This window comes from Octodon degus, unplaced genomic scaffold (genome assembly GCF_000260255.1).
Source record: "Octodon degus isolate 3935 unplaced genomic scaffold, OctDeg1.0 scaffold00052, whole genome shotgun sequence".
NCBI classification, from domain to species: Eukaryota; Metazoa; Chordata; class Mammalia; order Rodentia; family Octodontidae; genus Octodon; species Octodon degus.
In genome coordinates, this window is record NW_004524628.1 from 754,898 (window position 1) to 761,301 (window position 6,404).

Below are 6,404 nucleotides of genomic sequence, written 5' to 3' on the forward strand. Positions count from 1 at the left end.
ACAAGAGAGAAAGAGAGAGAGAGAGAGAGAGAGAGAGAGAGAGAGAGAGAGAGAGAGATTAGTGATGAATCAGAAACTTACACTGCTTATTTACTAGTAGATTAGCCTGTTCTCAAAATTAGTAGTGTGTGTGTGTGTGTGTGTGTGTGTGTGTCTGTCTGTCTGTCTGTCTGTCTGTCCATCCATCCGTATGTGTGTATGTGTGTTTAAGAATGGCTTTAACATTATAGTTGAACCCCATCTTCCCAGTTACCCACACATACAGGGAAACACCGAGGAGCCCTGAGGTTCTAACCTGGCTATTTCTCCACCTGGTGGCACTTGCCTGAATTACAGGCAGAGTTCCGCCCTTGGGAAACAATGGAGAAGGCCACAGCTATCTTGGAATCCCGCAGGAACTGCAAAATGCTGGCTCCTCCTTCCAGACTCAGCCAGCTTCTTACTGGCTTGGCTCTTGGGAACTCATCCGGCTTGTTATCTCCTTCTCCCCACTCTGTGTTCCCCTCTCTGTAGCCAGGGGAAGTAGTATAGTTGGTGAATCTGACCCAGAGTTACCCATGAGGTGAAGTCAAGCTGCCAAGCGGGACTGCAGTCATGTGAAAGCTCACCTTGACCTGACGATCCTCACCCAAAATGTCTCCTTCACGTGGGTATTGCCAAGGGCCTCAGAGTCTTGATGGCTGCCTGTAGGAGTCTCTGGTTCTTGCCATGTGGGCCTCTGCATGGAGATGCCCGAGTATCCTCAGGACATGGCAGCTGGCTTTCTCCAATGTGTCACTCAAGAGAGAGCAGAGCAGAAGCTTTGTCCTTTGTAACATGGCCTCAGAAGTGATACAGCATCACCTCTGCATACTGTAGGGCCATGCAGCCTGGCCCCACCCCATGTGAGAACTACTCAGGAGCACGCACAGCAGGAGGCCAGGATGGATCCTTTGCTTTGAGAAGCTTAGGCGGCCATCTTTGAGGTGGGCCATAAAATATCACACCGGAACTCATCACTCCAATAAAACTAAACATAATTAATAAAATTAGATTTATAGATAAAATGAATAAGTACTAAAGGTTGGTGATTCTTAGATTAGAGCAGGCATTAGAATCACCTCTGTTTTAATGAATGTGTTACTACCACACACCTTGGGTCTCTGGCTGTGCAAACCATGGATGTAGGACCAAGAATTTGCGTTTCAGAAAAGTTAGCTGATGATCCTCATGCTGGTATCCCGGGGACCACACTTAATGTGGAGGCATTCGTCAAAATTTAGGATTTGAAAGTTTTTTTTCCTTCGTAAGAGACTGGGTATCACTACGCTGCCCAGTCTGGTCTTGGACTTCTTGGCTGAAGCAAGCGAGCCCACTGCCTGTTCTCTCCTGGGCATACAGACACACACCTCAGCCCAGCTTAAAGGTTTCTCAAACATCTTCCAAGTCTACAAATCCCTAATACAGCTGACCATCAGAATCACCTGGGAGAGACTCTAGAAACTACAGGATTCTCCCTTTCCCTGACCCCAACTCAAGATTCCACTGTAGGTCTCAGGTGGGGTGGAAGGGAGCAATTTTCTGCAAAGGTACAGAAAGAGAAGCCAGTGCTCTGATAGGAAAAAAAGAAAGAAAGAAAGAAGAGACGGCAGGCAGCCAATGACCTAGCTCTTGTTCTAGCCATTTCTGGGGCTAGGCTGACCCTCGACCTTGGTTTCCATCGCCCTTTCCCACATCTCTACCACCTGTCCTCTATATTTTTGCTTAATTGGTGATCTTCTGTGAGGCTGCTACCCAGAAAACCTTCGCACTGTTCACGTTACCTCTGGCATGAAGGACAAGCTTTCCTCCTGTGGGGTAGGTATTTCTCAGATGCTAGACACACCTAGGTCTTTCCTTTCACCTCTTTTCAAAGAGCAAGGACCTGTCTACATTCTACCACACCAGTGCCTTCACAGACCCCCCAGGAACCTACCCCAGATCAAGTCCAATTTGATACTCGTCATCAAAACCAACTAATCCTTCTAATAACCCCTTCTAGAAGATGTTCCTTTTATTTTTCGCTTCAGGCTGAGAAGCAGTATGAGAAAACTAGAGTTCTAGTCTGTACTGACATGTGACAGTCCTCTCCATTTCTTCTCTTCCACAGATCTACTCCTAAACTCTTCCAGGTTCTTTCCTCATCCCTCCCTTTCCTTCATTTATTCCTTCTCTGAACTCTCAATTACTTCTTATTGCTGCTTGATATTTACCAAGAATGTGCTTGTGCCAAGTGTTGTGAGAGGCAGGGCCAGGATCTGCCCTTGGAGAGTTCTGAGGCTGTCTTCACTGCAGCTCTCGGCTGTTCAATGTTCAGACCATGGTTCCTTCCCCTCTCAATCCTGGCCTTCTGCTCCCCCATCAGATCATACCTGTGCTAAAGATCTGTGCCTTGAGGGTCAAGCTCTCTGCTTGCTGGCTGACAGCAAGCGCACTGAACAGTCCAGTGCCTGCTAATATTCTGCTTGGTCTTTGCATTGGTATCATCACAATATTCCCAACCAAAAGTGGTGCATTGTTATATTTCTAGCATCATAATGTTTGAATTATATTGCATTTCAAGTAAGATGTTTCCCTTAGTCTTCCAAGTGTCCTGTTTGGATGATTCCATCTTCCGGGGCAAAGCCAAGATATGCAAGAGTCTTTCTCGACCCCGAGTTCCTTCCAGATGGTCTTTTCCATCCTCACCTCCACCTCCAATCTCTGGCAGGAAAAGGCCTGTCTCCAAGTCCCGATCCCAACTCTCGGTAGTTGAATGACTTCATGTACACTGTGTAGCCCACCCAAGCTTCATTGTGCTCATCTGTTAAGCAGATCTATGCTAATTTCATCAGTTGCTCATTGGTCAGGAGGATGATGAAGTCGTGCTACTAGAAAGAGCTCTGAGGGAGTTGGTTGCTGCCATTACTCATAGCAGTCTCCCTGCCGGCTGCTTCAGTCTAGCCCAGCACACACAGCCAAGGAAATGTGAGGGAGGAGATCTCGCCCCACTCCAGGGCGCAGGGAAGAGGAACTAAAAACTAGATGCATCTTTCATATGCTTACCAGCTGAGTGGGACCCACAATGAGAGACTGACAATAGATCAAAACATAACCAAAACAAATCCTGAGTTCGCTCTGCCCTCTCCGGGTCCATTTGGGACCAAGAATGATGCCAATCAACTCTCCAGAATGACCCCAGAGAGGAAAGGAGGACTTGGCTCCCCAGTTCTAGAGGCATCACAGGAGAATTAGGGGGGTTACAGCCTGCTTTCTTCAGGACTGTCACTGATGGGACAGGCAGTGAACCTGGTGTCCACACTCTGGAAGACCACAGAACTGCGAGCAAGCAAGGGTAAATAAGGCACCTTGTACCCCTTTCCTCATTTTTCCCATATTCTTTCTCCTCAGCCATTAATATAGGAAGCCTGGGTCTATATCTTTGCCGGCTCTGAGCTCCAGGTATCTGTCCACTCAATAGGTATTGGTGTCTACTCTGAGTCAGCTTCTCTACATGGAGATAAAATCCAGGAGCTCCCAGGAGCCATGTCTCCCAGACCAAGAAAGCGACACTTGCAGAAAAGGAGGAGCTGATATAGCTTATGAAGTTGGGAGGGTGGGTCTCCTGATCTGCTCTAGGGCTTGGGATAAACACAGAAGCAGAGATAAAGGAGTCCTCTCTACATCTCCCTTTCCTTTCCAATAAGAATCAGGCCTTCTGCTTGCTCTTGTCCCTTTGGCCCTGAAGGGTTGGGGCAGTTGGAGGAGGTGACTGTTGGCTAGGTCCAAAGGAGACTGTAGTGCATCGTGACCAAACTGGAGGAAAGCAGAGAAAACAGACAAGCTTCACCACTGTCAGGGAAATGAGAGCCAGGAGATACAGGCGCTGGGGGTGAGAAGCCAGCGTGTTGGGAATTCCCCCAGGTCTCTGTCTTCATTCCTATGTCCCCAGTTCCCAGGGTCATACTTCCTCTTCCCTCTGAGTGGAGAAGGGTGGGCCTGTGACTAGAGGGTGGAGATTTGAACCTCAGGCCTCCTGTGACCATCAGTACGGCCTTCGGGAACTGGCCTGAGCTCTCTAAGCAGCAGAAGTTTTATTGATTAAACAAAAAGGAAAGAGAAGGCTAGCATACTTGCCTAGCCTGGATGAAGCCCTGGGCTCCATGCCCAACACTGAACAAAGAAAGAATAAATATGATTCCCTGCACTGGCGGTTTGTGCCTTGCTTTCCTCTGAATTCCAATCTCCTTCCACATACAACCTTCTTTAGCTGTGAACCACTTTCTACTCTATAATCTCATTCTAGTGTAATCTCTGATACAGGGTTTTTGTGAATAGCTTTTGATCCTTTCTGTGCAGGAGTTGCAGCCCATCCTGCTCTGAAATGTGCTCTAGAACTTGCTACATGCACAAAGGCAATCAGGACTCCCCCTCCTTATTCATTCATTTAAATTCATGCTGAGGACCAGCCGTGGCCTTAAGGACAGTAGTGACCTGGTCTGAAAATATGCTTTGCAGTGGGAGACTGGGAGCCAGGTCTCTGCAGCTGAGGGGTAGAAACCAACAGTTCGCCTGCCCCTGGTGACAGCTAGAGTGTCATGGAGCAGCCAGGAAACAGGGCATGGTTGCTCAGCCTCGGTGCACTGGGACCTGGCACAAGGAAGCTCAGTTAACCCTGTGGCTCTGTGGGATCTGATGCTGCATAAAGAGAAGAATCCCATGCAAATGAAGGCTAGTGTAGCGGAAGGCTAGATATGTTTAATTAAACGAAGGCACCTGGAGACCAAGCCGTGGGAAGAGGAGGAGGAAACTAGAGCAAGTCGATGCGCTCCAGACTGGGGAAGGGAGAGAGACTCTGGGGCTGGGAGGCTCTTTCCTGGAAGACCTTTCCCCCACAGCCCTGTCTCCTCTATATTCCTCCTACCTTCAGTGGACAGAGCGGGAAGGGGGTGGCCTAACTCAGACCTAGGGATGATCAGGCCTGAGGTCCTGGAGGAGAGAAAGCCTCTCGACTTTGGCACAGGAGGGAATGTCTGGCCTACCCACCTGCAATGAGAAAGAGTCAGGTCTCCCCCAGATGCTGGCACAAGGGTCTTCCTGCCACCTGGCTGGATGTTCCAAGAAGCTGTGTAGCCCCAGAGAACATGGAGTGGGGAGCTTCAGAATCTCACTATCATTGTCATCATCATCGTCATCATCGTCGTCATCATCATCATCATCATCATCATCATCATCATCATCCCACCTAAAACTTTGAGAGCCCCTACCAAGCCCACGCCACATGCTGCAGCATTTCACTTAATCCTCCCAACCCTGGAAACCCAAGTGTCCTGAGTCTCCCATTCTTGCAGACGAAGGAACCAGACCTTTCAGCAGACCAGGTCTCTGGTAAGTCCCCACAGTAAGAGGCCCAGCAGTGTCTTCAAGACTGGTGACCTCCACAGTTCAAGGCCACAAGATCCTTTCCCTTAGGGATAAGGGCCCAAGAAAGAGGTGGACACAGCACCTTGGACAGCACCTACCATTTGGCTGGCACTCATAGTAGGTGCCACATCCTTGTGACCTTCTCCTGACCCCACTCTGACCTCCCTTCATATGGCATGGGTGTGTGTACCCCCTCAGAAGATGGCTCTGGAGAGGCAAGACACGGGACACAGAACTCCCTGGCTGAGTTACCCAACAGCCAAGGTCATAGACAAGGTCACAGGCAGTGTGCCCACTAGAACCAGGTGTTTCCATCTGGACAAGATGGAAAAAAATGAATGATGTTGTCGGTTCAAGTTGAGAACAAAGGCTGAACTGAGACCTCTGAAACCATAGCAATATCCTGGAACCAGTGAGACGCTGGTTGGCTTTTAGCTATTCAGTTCACATTCATCACTCTTTAATGCTCACTACCTACCAGCCATTCAGTACTATCTTGTGATACACCAAGAACATAATATTTATTACTCATCTGCCTGGGAGACTCAAGTTGTTGTAACAACATGAATGCTGCTTTATCATAGAATCTCTCATAGGATAGCCTACAGTGTACCAAACAGTAATAACCTAAGCAGGGTGGGGCTTATTTAGTCATTGAATGGGCCCATAAAACGAAACCCACCAGTGAGTTTTGCCTGGATGTCAACAGGGTGCAAAGCCTTACAAGACACTTCACTCCTAGAAATCAGTAACAAACATGCTTATTTTGCGAAGCACTACTTTTGTTTTGAAAGCGAACAGCTCAATCCATTTAAGATAATCTACAACCGTATACGATAGGCATCATCACCTCCCTTTTATAAATCAGGACTCTAAAGATGGGAGAGGTTATATTGCTTGCCCAAGGCAAGAAGAGTAGGATGTATTCCTTCCCAGCTAGCTCAGTTTTTCCCTAGAAATTCTCTCCACCATGTCCCCTCCAA